Raw genomic sequence first — 17,559 nt, forward strand, 5'->3', positions numbered from 1 at the left:
TATTCCGAAAAGCCCAACCCTGGGGTCCCGACCATCCCTCTATAATCAATGTAACTGTCAAGCTAGGAAAACACCTATGTGCGCAAACTACTTGTCTCGGAAGCCCTACTTCTCTCCTCGGGACGGGCGGGGAGTTGCGGCTGTGGCTGGAACTACGAGGCCCAGAATTCCTAGGCGCATGCGCGCTGCCATTGTGATGCTCCTTTCCCGGTAACTCGCCCTCTCAGGCAAACCTGAAGATAGCGGCAATTCTCCGGTGGGGGGCGGAGACGGTTTCTGACCGACTCTCCGCCCCCTTCGTGATAGGCAATGGGATTAGCCAACCGACGCTGCGAGTTCGGAACGCACTCTCCAATCAGCACTTGTAGCGGAGAGGTGGGCGTGCGCGCTGGCAGGGCAGGTGGGCTAGGCTGTGTCGGGTTACGAGGGGGGAGAATAACGTCGGGTCGGGTCAGCGGGCGCTGCAGTAGTCGCCGCAGCGGCGATGGGAGCGGTGGGGACGAGGCGGCGGCGGCGGCAGGAGGGGGAGCAGGTGCTGGCACAAGAGCAGCGGCTTGGGGGAGCCGGCAGCAGCAGTAACAGCAGCAGCCGCCGCCGCCGCCAGTAAACGCGGACGGTACCCCAGGGGACTACCCAGCCGGCCGGCCCTGGAAGCCGCGCTCGGGTCCCGCCGCAGTCGGCGGCGGGGGATGGGCAGGCAGTGGCGGTCCCGCCTGCTGAGGGTTAACCCCCGCCGGTCCCGGTCCTGAGCTGGACCAGAGCCCTCCTCCAGAAACCCCTGCGTCCGCCACGGCCCAGGTAGGACACACCCCCCCGACCCCCCGGGGCGCCGCCCTGCCCCAGTCCCGACCCCCTCCTCCGGCCGCACCCCTCGCCGAGTGACCGAGCCTGCTGAGGAGGGGAGGGGTACCGGGGACTCTCAGGTCGCTGCAAGCCCCGGGCTCGTGCTAGACCCCGTCACTCTCCATCTCGGAGATCGTTCTGGTTCTGCCCCATTTCCCCGAAGGCTGCCGCCCCGTTTTGCCCGAGGCTTTGGGTGTCTTCACTGAACTTGGAGGGTCATGAAGCTTCGTTCTGCGTCTCTCTCTGTGGGTGACCCACATATCACTCGTACTTATGCCACTCCTGGTACCAGCACCGAACACGAAGGATTCCTAGGAAATCTGAGCGCTTATTTCCCACCCACCTCCCCAACTATAATGGAAAGGAACATGGGACTACAGAATCTGTTTGCTGTGTTGTAACGACAGTGAAGGCCGCGACTTTCTTGTACTTAGGGTGCTGAAGTAATGATCTGAGGGATTTGCTCATCATTTGCTTTGACAGAGATGATGCTGACACCCTGGGATGCTGTGGGAGGGACAAAAGACCCACGTATATGTTCTGTCAAATCAGAGAAGTAAATCCATTGGGATGCCAGGATACTTTATCCTACAGCGAAGTTAATTTTGTTTCCGTCGAGGCTACAGTAGAGGTAAAAATGACATTGAGTTGTACTTTGAATTAAAGTTGATGGCTAGTAGCAATGATGGTACTAACTCTTCTCTCTCATCACTTTAGAACTTGTTCTTTCTTTGAACACTAAAGAGGACAGTTTTATTATACAATTTTAATAATGTGAAGATGTTTTGTTATTCAGTAGAAATTGAGTTTCTGTGTGTGTAGGAGGGTCATGTTATGAATGGGCACATGTAGACACACACACGCAGAGGGAGGATCCACTCAGTGTGTTTTGTTACAATGTTTGGTTCTGAGCCATTCATAACAGTTGCATTGGTATCTAAACCCTGATTTGCCACAGTATACCACAAAGATATGTTGGCTGTGTACTTTTGGCTAAATGGAATAGAATAACGTCCATTTGGGGACAGAGGGGGGAAATGATTTTAACTTATCGAGGGAATTGAATGCTATGTATTGCTGGCTTTCTTTCCTTTTTTTTTTTAAAGAAAGAAGCAGTAATGATGACAAATACAGCTTAATATGACTAATCTTGAGGCATTTGTCTGAAGTCAAAAAAGTTTCAGATAATAAGTGTGTGTTATATTGTGATCTATGCAAATTGAAAACATTGAAGGAAATCTTTGATTTAGAAGCTTATGTTTTCCTATATGAAAACATTTTATCAAGACTCGGAAAGGGACATTTGAAGCATGGTTTTAAAGGCAAGTTTCTCTAATATTTTTCTTTTATGATAGAATGTTAGGAAATGCTTTTCCCCCTCTTCCAGTTTTAGACACATAGAAGAAATTAAAGTCCATAACTTCATTAATTTAATATGTAATATCAAATTGATGCAAATTTCTACATTGGTAGGGGGCTGACTGAGAATAATGTATCTTGCTCATTATCTTGTACTATGGTTAATACATAATTTAGTAAATTCTCTACTGCATTATATATGACTTCAGTTTTTTGTATCTTCTTTTGATTTTAAGTGCTGATTATTTTAATACTTAAGGAAATCTGCATGAGGTTAGACCTCATTTGCTTTAGCAAATTGAACTCAATTATGTGGGGCTTCAAATATCTTTAGATGTAATACTAGAAGGGAAGTTTGTATAATTTAGACAATTTTTGAGGGTATTTTACTTCTAAAAAGTGCACTAAAAATATGGCAACAATAAGTTACTGGTTTTTCACAGTAAATGAATATTACAGATCCGAGTTAGCTGTGATCATGGAATTTAAATTTCACTTTGGTTGGGGGCAGCCAATTTTTTTATATGCTTTATGACTTTAAAAAGTAACATATATCCAGATGACTGCTTGATTGCAACTCATGAGAGACTGAGCCAGAACCAGCTACCAGAGACACTTTCAGATTCTAATCCTCAGAAACTGTGTGAGTTAATAAACGTTTGCTGCTTTTAAAAAAAACAATAATTCATGCCTGTAATCCCAGCACCTTGGGAGGCCAAGACAGGAGGAGGCCAAGGCACTTGAGCCCAGGAGTTTGAGACCAGCCAAGGTAACACAGGGAGATCCTGTCTCTACAAAAAACAAACAAACAAAAATGTAGCCGGGCATGGTGGCTCACACCTGTGGTTCTAGCTACTAGGGAGACTGAGGGGGAGGATCAGAGGTTGAGGCTGCTGTGATCTGTAATTGCTCCACTGCACTCCAGCCTAGGTGACAGAGCAAGACCCCATCTCTTAAATAAATAAAAATCTATGACAAGGGAAAGTGTTTATGATCATTATTGAACTAGTAAGAACTGAGTTGATCAGCAAAATAAAAAGTCTTTGAGAATTATGGAAAATATAGCTATAGCTTACTTCTTTCCACACTTTAAAAAAGCTCCTATAGGAAATATTCCTTTATAAATATATAGCCAATAGTCTTTTCAATTTGAGGGTATGCTACTCAGAATTACTCTAGTCATGTATTCATGTTTTGCTCTTGTTGAGGTTTTTGAGAGACACCCAAAATGTAGCCAGAGCTATTTCTGTTTATTTGATTAGTAATATTGCAATATACCTTCAATATTTATGGATTTTTGAATTGAAATACATTTTATTCAGTTTTATTTCCTAGTCTTTTTTTTTTTTTTTTTGTCATCCAGCATATTGTAAACAATGTGTGGTAGTGGAAGTTTTTTCCTCAGGCTTCAGTGGATAGAACCTTTTATGCTGAAAATACTGAATGCTTTTAAGTTTAATATCATACTTCCATATTTGGTGAAAGAGCCTTTAAGTTCACATGAGAAAATTCAGTTTTTTAGAACTAAATTTTGAGCATAAGAACAACACATATTACTACTCAAAACTACCTCATTAAAGTCTGGTGATCCTTGACTATAGGTTTATAGTACAGATTGAAATTATGTTATTACATAATTTGAATGTCAATTTTGCTAGATAATTTCATCTTTTCAGTAGGTGATTTTTAAATAGACTTCTTAGTATATTTTCATTAATGTCATGTGACTTTATTCTTGATACTTAAGTGAACATATAGTACCTACAAACTTTTGTGAACATTTTGGATTTTTTTCCTTTGTTTTTTTTTAACCTTTGTCTATATAATCCTTCGTGTTTTGGAATGTTCATAGCTGTTTTTTATTGTGTTATAGGAATTTGTTTTCACTTCAGTTAGGGTAAAGCTTCCCAATGTAAAAAACTTGTGTCCTTTGAAAAGAATCTGGGATGTAACAGTGTCTCCTAAAGAATGGAAGCTAGTAAGTAGCTTCTTAGCTCCCTTTGGTAAGCTATCAAGACTTAACCATGTTTTCAGAATCATTATTTTTTTAAACAGAGAATTAACATCTTTATTGAAAATAAGAATCAGCATTTAAAAATGTTTGAATTAGAAAACATATTTTCCATTATATTTGTTTTTACCAAAATGCTTGTATAATTAATACTTTAACATTTGTCTTTTTCTTTCTGCAGTTTCAAAGTAGTTGCCTTTAAAAAAATGAAGTTGCACTTTTCCTCATCTTGTTCTAGCCATATGATCCATTGAAAGACTGTATTTTGTTCATATTTGTCCAACATTTAATTTTTCACGTTATTTATTATAGATGAAGTTTGTAAAGCCTTTTTAAATTTCTTGATCCTCCAAGTGCTTCAGTTTCTAAAATATCTAAAAGTTTTATCACCATTTTTTAGCTGGGCATGGTGGCTCACGCCTGTAATCCCAGCAGTTTTGGAGGCCAAAGTGGGTGAATCACTTGAGGTCAGGAGTTGGAGACAAGTCTGGCCAACGTGGCGAAACTGCATCTCAACTAAAAATAGAAAACTTAGCAGGGTGTGGTGGCATGCACCTGTAATCCCAGCTACTCGGGAGACTGAGGCAGGAGAATTGCTTGAACCCAGGAAGGGGAGGCTGCCGTGAGCTGAGATTGCGCCACTGCACTCCAGCCTTGGTGACAGAGTGAGAGTCTGTCTCAAAAACAAAAACAAAAATCACTTTTCAATGACCAATAAGGCAAAGATGAGGGGAGGAAAATAGGAAAAAATGAATAACCAAAGAAAAAAATGTGAGCCTTGCCTCTCATGGAAATTTGATTTAAGAAATATCATCTGGAGGCTAAATTATATGGTAGATAATAAACTAGATTAGGACTTCTTTTCTGCTGGATTTCCCTAGCACTTAAAAATTCAATATATCCAAGACAATAGTCAGTTCTCTTTTTAACTTCCTTAATTCTATAAATAAAGGCATTATCATTCAATCATACAGGATCAAAACACACATTCTCTCTCTCTCTCTTTTGTTTTTTTCTTTTTTTATTTTGGCTCCCTATTTATCCTGCATCTTGCCCACATAAAACCTCTGCTTTCTTTCTTTTTTTGGAGACAGGGTCTTGCTCTGTTGCCCAGGCTAGGGTGCCATGATCATAGCTCACTGCAGCCTTGACCTCCTGGGCTCAGGCAGTCCTCCCACCTTAGCCTCCTGGGTAGCTGGGACTATGGGCATATGCCACCACACCTGGCTAATTTTAAAAATTTTTGTAGAAGTGGGATCCCAGTATGTTGCCCAGGCTGGTCTTGAACTCCTGAGTTCAAGCAATCCTCCCACCTCAGCCTCCCAAAGTACAGGAATTATAGGCATGAGCCACAATGCCTAGCCTTCTGCATTTTATTTCCATTGCTACCACCTTACTTCTGTCTCTGTGAAACTTTGAACTACTGTAGTCATCCCCATCTGAGGGGCATGCATTCCAAGACCTCCAGTGGCTGCCTGAAACCTCAGATAGTACCTTACCCTATGGGTAATTATGCTTTTCCTATACATACATAACTATGATAAAGTTTATAAATTAAGCGTAGTAAGGGAGTAAAAACAATAGCTAATAATAAAATAGAACAGTTATCATAATATGCCAGCATCACGACTCTTGTGTTTTAGGGCCATTATTAAGTAAAATAAGACTTAGTTACTTGACTACAAGCACTGCTGTGCTGAGACAGTAATCTAACAACCGAGATGGCTACTAAGTGACAAACAGTAAGGCAGCATAGACAGTGCGGATACATGCTAGACAAAGGGATGGTTCACGTCCTAGGTGCAACAGAGCTAAACGGCTTGAGATTTCATCACCATACTCAAAACAACGTGCAATTTAAAACTTATGAATTGTTTATTTCTGGAGTTCTCCATTTAATATTTTTGGACTGTGGTTGACCGTGGGTAACTGAAACTGCAGATAGTGAAACCATGGATAAGGGGGATTACTGTATAATAGTAGCCTCATTCCTTGATTGAATACTTGCTAAGCATCTACCATGTTACTGTGCTAGGGGTTAGAGATTTAACAGCCGACAAGATAAATAATCTGCTCACGTTTGGAGCTTACAAATAGTGGAAGTAGACATTTGCAGAGGAAGGAATTACAAGTGTTCCAAGTATTGTGAATGGAAGATGCAGACATGAACATTTAACAGACCTAACAGTCAAGAGGTAGGTTCAGGGAAGAAGTTTCTGTTTCATCAGCCACAGTTCATTCTACATACTTCATCAGGTTCAGAGGCTAGTGGATATATTATCCCTATAATTCGTTAAATAATTAAATAAATAATGAAAGAATAAATGTTTTTAAATTTAAGAGGCTATTTGGAATTAAATGTCCACACAACCCCTGAAATAGCTTTAGACAAGTTCTTTCAGAACACAAGAACACTTGGAAGTGTTTTGTCCTGAAGAGTCCCTGTTCTCCCTCCAATATGGGTTTCTGCTTTGGATTCTCCCAAGCCTCAATTGCTTGAATACTGACAAAGTTCCTATGTTATGTTTTCACACACACTGTTTGAACCATGAGAAGTTAGGACTGTGTTACCAGAAGCCAGAGTAGAAGCCATGGTTACAGGAAAGAGGTGTTCCAAGTAGATGGATATAGTGTCTCTGTAGCTAGGGTCCAGCATCTTATAGGTGATTCATTAAATGTACAAGTGATTAGGATATATTAGGATATATTATATTATACTGTGCCTGGCCAGTTTTGCTGTTTTTAAAAAAAGGAAGTTAAGGCCAGGCAGGGTGGCTCATGCCTGTAATCTTAGCACTTTGGGAGGCCTAGGCGGGCAGATCACGAGGTCAGGAGTTCGAGACCAGCCTGGCCACTATGGTGAAACCCTGTCTCTACAAAAAATACAAAAATTAGCCAGGTATGGTGGCACACACCTGTAGTCCCAGCTACTTGGGAAGCTGAGGCAGAAGAATCACTTGAACCCGGGAGGTGGAGTGAACTCCAGCTTGAGTGACAGAGCAAGACTCCATCTCCAAAAAAAAAAAAAGGAAGTTAATATACTTAAAATAGTATTACAATGAAGATACAGAAAAGGTTCTGTATTGATTTTTCTTTGTCTTAGTGGGAATCACAGACATAATGCTTTGCTTGGTTGATTTGGTTATAGTAGATTTTACTTGAGGAATGATTTTGTTTACCCAAGGAATATTTAGTGTTTTCCTTAACAATCTGGCCATGTAAGTTACACTGTACTTCCTGTAAGGGAAGGATTTGTTTATGTGTTGCTAGTGTGGTAGCCAGGGAGAGGAAAACTAGGTTGTTTACACTTTTATTTTGTTGTCAGTAATTGTAACCATACTGACCTGTAAAGCTTCTCTTTACTTTTAATAGATATTTTACTTAGATTTATTGAGCTCAGAGAGATTGCAGGTTGCCCGAAGTATAATTTACCTCCCCTGAAAGTTTATAAAGAACAGTTGAAGTATGAGTGGTGAATAAACTTACCTTCTCTTCTTTTGCCATCAGCAAATGGAGTTCTTTACAAATCTTCATTTCTTTTTACTAACTCTTCAGAGGAGCTCTTGCTAAGATCTATGGGATAAAAATAAAAACAAAAACAAAATCCCATTGGGCTTATCCTATCCTTGCACCTTATTTCTGTTGTTTATCAGTATATTAGATGCCTTGAAAAATTTAGCAGGTGTGTACTCTTTGTAAACTTGTTTCTACACATGATCTTGTTTTATTTTAAAACATAACAATTTAGATACTTTTTTTTTTGAGATGGAGTTTTGCTCTTGTCACCCAGGCTGGAGTGCAATGGCACGATCTCAGCTCACTGCAACCTCCGCCTCCCAGGTTCAAGCAATTCTCCTGCCTCAGCCTCCCGAGTAGCTGGAACTACAGGCATCCGCCACCATGCCCAGGTAATTTTTTTTTTTGCATTTTTAGTAGACATGGGGTTTCATCATGTTGGCCAGGCTGGTCTCAAACTCCTGACCTCAGGTGATCCACCCACGTTGGCCTCCCAAAGTGCTGGGATTACAGGTGTGAGCCACCAGGTCTGGCCAAAGAGTAGAATCTTATATAAACTATATGACAGTTATAAAACTGTGCTATTTGGTGAATTATCTAGTTTCCCTCCTAAATGTAGGAGAAGTTTATTCCTTTAGCCTGAGAGATAATAGTGATAGTAATCGTCTTCTAAGTGGACTTTTTTTTCCTCTTACATCATATCATCCTCCTGCTCCTGAAGGGGTGCCTTCAGGCCCACCCTGTGCCACCTTGCCGACCGAAACAGAATGATATCCATCCTCTTCCTAGCCTGGTTTTTGCAGTTTGAACTCAGTTTACCTTTCAGGCCTATGTATTCTTTCTCCCAATAAGCACCCTTTTCACGTAGACCAAGCTTATCCAACCTGCGGCCCATGGGCCGCACGCAGCCCAGTATGGCTTTGAATGTGGCCCAACACAAATTTGTAAACTTTCTTAAGACATTATGAGCTTTTGTAGTGTGTGTGTTTATGTGTGTGTGTTTAAACTCATCAGCTATCATTAGTGTTAGTTTATTTCATGTGTGGTTCTTCATGTGTGTTTATTTCATGTGTGGTTCTTTCATTACAGTTCTTCCACTGTAGCTCAGAGAAGCCAAAAGATTGGACACCCTTGACGTAGACTAATCTTATCATTTATTTTCCCATGCACTTGTATGTTATGCTTATTTCCTCTTCTGTGCTTTTGCATACCTCCTTAGTTAACTTTTGCCTTGAAACAAAGCACCCCAAAATTTAGATGCTAAAACAATAATTACTTATGAGTTAACTGTTCTGTGGGTTGGCAGTTTAGGCTCAGCTGAATAGTACTTTTTTTGGTCTTGTTTGTTCTCATTTATATGAGACAGTGGGCTAGCTTGAGTTTGTTCTCATGAGTCTGGGCTCCAAAAGTAGCAAAAGAGGGCAAGTCCAGTGTATAAGTGCTTTTCTGGATTCTGGGTCATGTTTGCTAATGTCCCATTGGCCAGAACAAGTCACATGGCCAACCCGTTTCAGAGAAGGAGAAAGGAACCAAAGGAATGATCTACCTCTTTTGTTAGAGACAGGATCTTGCTATGTTGCCCAGGCTGGATTGAAACTATTGGGCTCAAGCAGTCTTCCTGCCTCAGCCTCTCTAGTAGCTGGGATTATAGGCATGTGCCACAGTGCCCAGCACAATCCTATCTCTCCATAGGATATGTATCAAGGGCACATTGCAAAGGGATATATGTACAGGCATGGGAGAAATATGTGGCTATTTTGCAATCGACCAGACCCTCTTCTACAAATCATATCCACCTCTTGTAAGAAACTTTGTATGACAATCCTAGCTAGTATTAACCGCCCCGTTCAATTTTTTGTATGCATTTGGCCCTTACAAATTGATCAAATTGATGTAGGTTAACTTTTTCTATTTTTTACCTTTTTTTTTTTTTTGAGATGGAGTTTCACTCTTGTCACCTAGACTGGAGTGCAATGGTGCAGTCTCAGCTCACTGCGTCCTCCGCCTCCTGGGTTCAAGCGATTCTCCTGTCTCAGCCTCCTGAGTAGCTGGGATTACAGGCACTTGCCACCATGCCTGGCTCATTTTTATATTTTTAGTAGAGATAGGGTTTCACCATGTTGGCCAGGCTGGTCTCAAACTCCTGACCTCGTGATCCGCGTGCCTCAGCCTCCCAAAGTGCTGGGATTATAGGCATGAGCCACGGTGCCAAGTCCCTATTTTTTTGCCTTTTGAACCCAGATAGTTACTGTTAATTTCTGTTTTTGTATTATGTGTTCTCATTCAAATATTATTTTGGAAATAATTATTTTTTGAAATAATAACTTTTCTTCCCCTGGTTGTTAACTCATTAAGGGCAAAGCTATGCATTATGCTTCTTTTTTCTCTTCCATGTATTCATGACAATTTATTGAATGAGCATGTGTTAAATTTTCAAATCAACTGTCCAGTTATTTGCCGAAGGACTATTTAATTTCATTCAGCCATATGGGAGGTGAAAGGTTCTATGGTAGGTATTAGGCTAGATGCTAGATGAGTAGAATTGAATGAGTAGATGCTCTTGACCTCAAGGAATGTGTACTCTATTAGGAAAATGTAAATTGTGTGCGTGCTTCTAAGGTTGTTTCTTTATTCCAAACCTATATTTCTGCTTCATGCTCAACTCACAGGTTAGCTGGCTTTTTTTTAATGTGTAGATGGGGCACTCTTCTGCTGTCTCTCACATTGCTAGATTATTGTTGCCTAATCTATTCTATGTCTGGCTTTCTCTGTTTCTGGTTTGTATAACTATTATTTGTTACTGTTCTTTATAAGCTATATTAATCATGGTGTATATAAAACATATATGTGCAGTTTAAGGGATAATTAATTATAAAGCCAGTGTTCAATAAATAAAACATTGCCAGCATCTCAGACTCCCGTTCCTGATCTCACCTGCCTTTTTTGTTTTGTTTTGTTGAGATGGGATCTCCCTATGTTGTTTAGGCTAGTCTCAAACTTCTGGGCCCAAGTGATCCTCAGCCTCCCTAGTAGCTGTGATTACTACAGGTGCAAGTTGCCTGGCTTTCACCTACTTTCTTTACCCCAGAGCTATCCATTCTTATGATATTTGTGATAATAATGTTTTTGCTTTTCTTTATAAACTTACGATCTATATTTGCATCTCCATTTAATGTAGTTTAGTTTTGCTTATTTTTGAACGTTTATCTGTAAAAGGGCTCATACTGTGTATATTATTTTGTCTTGCTTAACTTGTTTCAGTGTTGTTTGTGAGATTTATATAGTTCATATTTAATAGCAATATAGCAAATATAGCAATATTTTCTTCATTTTCTTTTTAGTGTAGTTTTGTGGTAAGTGGAATAATGGCCCCCCAAAATGTTCATGTCATAATCCCCAACACATGAATATGTTAACTTATGTGGCAGAAGAGACTTTGCAGATGTGATTAAATTAAGGCTCTTGTGAGAGGAGGATTTTCCTTGATGATCTGGGTCGATCCGATGTAATCACAAGGAGGTGCTCATAAGAGGGAGGCATATACTTTGTCAGAGAGAGATAAGGAGATGTGACAGTGGAAACAAGGGTCAGAGAGAGATTTGAAGATGTTATACTACTGACTTTGAAGGTGGGGGATGAGGCGGTAAACCAAATAATTCAGGCAAGCTGGGCCTGGTGGTGCACTTGTATTCCCAGCTATTTGAAAGGCGAGGCAGGAGGATCTCTTGGGCTCAGGACTTTGAGACTGTAGTGTGTAATAATTGAGCCTGTGAATAGCTAGCTACTGCACTCCAGCCTGGAGAACATAATGAGACCCTGTCTCTTAAAAAAACAAAACAAAAAAACGAAAACAAAAGCAAAACAGAATTCAGGTGGGTCCTAGAAGCTAGAAAAGGTAAGGAAATAAATTCTCCCTAGAGCTTTAGCCCAGTAGAAGCCCAGACTTCTGACCTCTAGAGCTATTAGATTATAAATTTGTGTTGTTTTTGCCACTCAATTTGTCATATTTGTTACGGCAGCAGTAAGAAGCTGCTATATGAATGTACATACTGGATGAATATACTATGATTTATCCATTCTTCTCTTGCTGGACATTTGGGAAGTTTTTACCATTTATGGACAATGTGACTGAACATTCTTGTACCTGTTTGCTGGTGTGCATAGAGGAAAGATATTTCTAGGATATATACCTAGTAAAGGAGTTGCTGAGTCACAGGGTATGCATATCTTCAGCTTTCTTTTATAATACACTACAATACCATTTTCAAAGTACATTCCCTTAGCATGCACACTGGACGATTAGCAAGCAACAACAAAGTATATTCCTACTAGAGGTGTACAAAAGTCCTCACTTTTTAATTTAAATACTTTCTTCTGTGATATTAACTATGATAATGCTTCTTTTATATGGGTGAGTACTCAAAATTTGCTTCAAGTTAAAACACATTTGAGAACTAATCCATACTTTTTTTTTTTTTTTTTTTTTTTTGAGACAGGGTCTTGTTCTGTTACCCAGGCTGGAATACAGTGGCACAATCATGGTTCACTGCAGCTTTGAACTTCTAGGCTCAAGTGATCCTCCTGCTTCAGCTTTCTGAATAGCTAGGACTATAAATGCATGCCACCACACCTAATTTTTAAAATTTTGTACAGACGGCATCTTACTATGTTGCCTAAGCTGGTCTTCAACTCCGGGGCAGTCGTCCCACCTCCGCCTCCCAAAGTGCTGGGATTACAGGTGTGAGCCACCTCGCCTGTCCTAATCTGTACTTTTGCCAGTCTAAAAATAGTAAGTGGCATTGGTTTATTTTTATTCCCTTTTTGATCAACTAATTATATTAACTTTATTTTTAAAGCTTTGTTTTTTTTGAGACAGGGTCTCACTTTGTCATCTAGGCTGGAGTGCAGTGGCATGATCTTGACTCACCACAACTTCTGCCTCCTGGGCTCAAGCAATCTTCCCACCTCAGCCTCCTGAGTAGTTGGGACCACAGGCACATGCCACCATGCCAGGCTAATTTTTTTTTTGTAGTGATGGGGTTTTGCCATGTTGTCCAGGTTGGTCTTATACTCCTGGGCTCAAGTGATCTACCTGCCTTGGCCTCCAAAAGTGCTGAAATTATGGTTGTGAGCCACCATGCCCAGCCAAAAATTTTTTTAAATTGAGGTAAAGCATGCAAATATAATTTACCGTCTTTACCATTTTATATGTACAGTTCAGTAACAATAAATACATTTATATTCTTTTTTTTCCCTTTCTTCCCCCTCCCCTTCCCCTTTTTAGCTTCTGATAAACCACCAATCTACTCTGTCTTCATGAGATTCACTCTTTTAGCTCTGGCATATGAGTGAAAACATATAACATTTGTCTTTCTGTACTTGGCTTATTTCACTTAAGGTAATGGCCTCCAGTTCCATCCATGTTGCTGCAAATAAGAGCATTTCATTCTTTTTTATGGCCGAATAATATTCCATATTTTCTTTATCCGTTCATCTGGATAGACAGTTAGGTTGATTCCATTTTGGCTATTGTTAATAGTGCTGCAGTAAACATGGGAGTGCAGATATCTCTTTGCTCTATTGATTTCCTTTCTTTTGGATGTATACCCAGTAGTGGAATTGCTGGATAATATGGAAGTTCTAGTTTTGGTTGTTTTGGGGAACCTCCATACTGCCTCCATAGATGGCTGTACTGATTTCCATTCCTACCAGCAGTGCATGAGGGTTCCCCTTTCTCCATATCCTTGTCAGCATTTGTTATTGCCTTTTTCATATAAGCCATTTTAACTGGGGTGAGATGATACCACATTGTGGTTTTGATTTACATTTGTCTGATGATTAGTGATATTAAGCATCTTTTCATATACCTGTTGGCCATTTGTGTTTCTTTTTTTTTTTTTTCTTTTAATGAGGTGGGGTCTCATTGTATTGCCCAGGCTGGCCTCAAACTCCTGGGCTCAAGTGATCCCCCTGCTTTGGCCTCCCAGAGTGCTGAGATGATAGGCATGAGCCACTGCTCTTGGCCCATATGTCTTTTTTTTTTTTTTTTTGAGAAATGTCCATTCAGATCTTTTGCCCATTTAAAAATCAGATTATTTAATTTTTTTGCTATTGCGTTGTTTGCACTCCTTATATATTCTGGTTAACTCCTTGTCAGATGGATAGTTTGCAAATATTTTCTCCCATTCTGTGGGTTGTCTACTTTGTTGATTGTTTCCTTTGCTGTGCAGAAGCTTTTTAGTTCGATGCAATCCCAATTGTCTATTTTTGCCTTGGTTGCCTGTGCTTTTGTTTTGTTTTTGTTTTTGTTTTGTTTTGTTTTTCTGAGACGGAGTCTTGCTCTGTCGCCCACGCTGGAGTGCAGTGGCCAGATCTCAGCTCACTGCAAGCTCCGCCTCCCGGGTTTACGCCATTTTCCTGCCTCAGCCTCGCGAGTAGCTGGGACTACAAGCGCCCGCCACCTCGCCCGGCTAGTTTTTTGTATTTTTAGTAGAGACGGGGTTTCACCGTGTTAGCCAAGATGGTCTCGATCTCCTGACCTCGTGATCCGCCCGTCTTGGCCTCCCAAAGTGCTGGGATTACAGGCTTGAGCCACCGCGCCCGGCCAAGTTGCCTGTGCTTTTGAGATTTTACACAAGAAATCTTTGCCCAGATCAGTGTACTGGAGTGTTTCCCCAGTGTTTTCTTCTAGTTGTTTCATAGTTTCAGGTCTTAGATTTAAGAAGTCTTTAATCCATTTTGATTTGATTTTTGTGTATGGTGAAAGATAGGGGTTTTTCTATTACTAATAACTTTAAAAGTAAAATTATAACAATGCAAATGCTGTAATTTAATTGGTAATGATATTAGTAAGGTAATTTTCTTTTGCTGACAAAAATATTTTTGTATGAATTTGATAAGTAGTATTTGTATAATAGTTTCAATTCTGGGCCTCTGTGCAAAAATGATAATTTCCTTTAATATTTAAGTGGTACAGGACCTGTTTTGGACAGTATTATGTCTGTGAATGTGACCGTTTCTCTTCTGTTGGTTAGGAAACATGCAGAATTACTTAAGTAATGACTACCTTTTTTTTTTTTTGAGAGGGAGTTTTGCTCTTGTTGCCTAGGCTGCAGTGCAGTGGTGTGATCTCAGCGCACCACAACCTTCACCTCCCAGGTTGAAGTGATTCTCCTGCCTCAGCCTCTCTAGTAGCTGGGATTCTAGGAATGTACCACCATGCCCGGCTAATTCTGTATTTTTAGTAGAGACAGGGTTTCTCCATGTTGGTCAGGCTGGTCTCGAACTCCCGACCTCAGGTGATCCACCCATGTTGGCCTCCCAAAGTGCTGGGATTATAGGCGTGAGCCACCACACCCGGCCAATTTTATTGAGCACAGTCAGTGAACTAGGCACTGTGATGAATAAACACTTTACATATATCTTAGAACTTTTAATGCTTAGCAACTGTCATTACCCCTTTTTTTTTTAATAGATGAGAAAATTGAGGTACAGAGAAGTTAAGTAATGGGCCCAATAGCCAGAATTTGAATCTAGGTACAGTAGTCTAGTCTTAATCTCTATTTTGTGAGGAGTTCCTCGAGTTAGAAGACAATAAACTTATTGTAGTGTTATGTTAATATCTCAGATAATACTGTTTTAGGGAGTTCTTTTCGTTAAGTCTTGTTTGGTCTGGCTTATGTTTCTTAAAGTTCCTATACAATTTAAAAAATATTTCCTGGCTGGGCATGGTGACTCATGCCTGTAACCCCAGCACTTTGGGAAGATCTCTTGAATTCAGGAGTTCGAGACCAGCCTGGGCAATATGGCAAAACCCTGTCTCTCCAAAAATTTAGGTAGGTGTGTACCTGTGGTTCCAGCTACTTGGGAGGCTGAGGCGGGAAGATCATCTGAGCCCAGGAGGTCAAGGCTGCAATGAGCTGGGATCATGCCACAGTACTCCAGTCTGGGTGACAGAGTGAGGCTCTGTCTCAAAACAAAACAACAGAAAACTTCCCTTTGTGCCTCTTATTCTTATTTTTGTTCTACTTTATCTTTTTTACTGTATTTGTATATGTGAATCTATATAACTTAAGTTACATACAGTTTGGGGCCAAGTGTGGTGGCACAGGCCTGTAATCCCAGCACTTTAGGAGGCCAAGATGAGTGGAGAGTGCTTGAGTCCAGGAGTTTGAGACCAGCCTGGCCAACATGGTGAAATCCTGTGTCTGCAAAAGATACAAAAATTAGCCAGGCATGGTGATGTGTTTCTGTAGTCCCAGCTACTTGGGAAGCTGAGGTGGGAGGATCACTAGAGCCCAGAAAGCTGAGGTTGCAGTGAGCCAAGATTGCACCACTGCCCTACAGCTTGGGCAACAGAGTAAGACCCTGCATCAAAAAAAAAAAAAAAAAAAAAAAAAAAAAAATATATATACAGTTTGATGTCTCATTTTGAGCCCTTTAATTAACTTCACCAAATATCTGTTGATTAACTGCAAAGCTCAATACTTGGTTATGGCAGAGGATAATGATTATGATGTGTGTCTTCGTCTTCAAGGAGTTTATAATCTAGGGGATTGTCAGTGTTTACTTATTAATTTGTTGGCTATTTTCTTAGTCTTTTTCTACCCAACAGATTTTTTCAAATGACTTTTCACCACATGTTATTCTGCATTTACAAATTGAATCTCTGTTTAGTATGTTCTGTTCATATTTTGATCTTCTTTTGGTTTGTTTGGCAACACCTCCAGAGTTAGCATCTTTGTCAGAATTAGTCTGCTATTTACTTCCTATGTTAGGTCATTAAGGATATTACTAAGGAGGAATTTATTTAATTTCTGTTTTCTTTAATTTCTAGTTTTCTTGCACCAAGTTTTTTTTATTATAAGTCTTACTGAAAAAATAAATCTAAAATAATTATTGGCAATATTGGTACTATAGCTAAGTTATTAATTTTTCAGGTATAATCCATAGTCTAGAACAAAAAAGGAACCTGTGGTCGTACATAACTTTGAGAAACTATCACCCTATTACCGGTGAAGCCTGGTATATAGTTATCTATTGCTGCATAACACATTACTCAAAACTTGGTGTTTTAAAACAACAACATTTATTATCTCACAGTGTTTGTGGGTCAAGATTTTGGGTATGACTTAGGTGGATACTCTGTTTCAGGGTCAGTCATAGGCTGCAATCAAGGTGTGCTGCAGCCATCACAAGGCCCAGCTTGGGAGGGATCTATTTCCAAGCTCATTCTGATGGTTGTTGGCAGGATTCAATTCCTATAGTTCGTTTGAGAGCCTCAGTTCTTTGCTAGCTGTTGGTCTATTATAAGCAGAATCATGTAATCTTCTAGCAGAAGCTGCCTCAATTCTTTGCTATGTGGGCCTTTCTATGGGGTGATATGGCAGCTTGCTTAATCAGAGCAAGTGAGTGGAAAGAGCCAGAGAGAGAGAATGTGAGCAAGATAGATGTCACAGTCTTTTCCAACCTATCTGGGAAGTGACATCCTATCACTTTTGCTGTATTCTGTTCATTAGCAGTAAGTCACTAGATATAGCCCACACTCAAGGGAAAGGATCAATAGCAGGAGTTGAGGGTCATTGAGAGCCATTTTTAGAGACAGTCAGCCAAACATGGTGTCTTATAGAATTCCTGGTCTTTCTCCTAGTGTTCGGTTCCTAATTGGGACAGGTCTATTCTTAGATTTATTTCAGTGTACTGAAGGACTCCACCCAGGATACCATTTGTCCCATGATTTTTCCACTGGTAATTTAGAGTGAGATAGTGAAAATTATTTGGCTTTTATAGTTACATCTGAGGAGTGCCTGGTAGTCTTATTTAAAATTTAA

At 40.2% G+C, this 17,559-nt stretch overlaps 1 protein-coding gene across 3 annotated transcripts in view; it reads left to right on the plus strand.

Moving 5' to 3' along the window:
• Positions 1-402: 402 nt before the first annotated feature.
• LOC111529164 (tau-tubulin kinase 2) overlaps positions 403-17,559 on the plus strand; it is a 178,174-nt gene continuing 161,017 nt past the window's right edge. For 2 of the 3 annotated variants that reach the window (XM_023196021.2, XM_023196023.2), the window contains exon 1: positions 403-798. The gene's annotated coding sequence lies outside the window, so the exon portion shown is untranslated. Of the gene's footprint in view, positions 799-1,105; positions 1,475-17,559 lie in introns of those variants that run through there. The other variant, XM_023196022.2, reaches the window with a different exon arrangement.

The sequence above is a fragment of the Piliocolobus tephrosceles genome, unplaced genomic scaffold (assembly GCF_002776525.5).
Source record: "Piliocolobus tephrosceles isolate RC106 unplaced genomic scaffold, ASM277652v3 unscaffolded_110, whole genome shotgun sequence".
Lineage (NCBI taxonomy): Eukaryota > Metazoa > Chordata > Mammalia > Primates > Cercopithecidae > Piliocolobus > Piliocolobus tephrosceles.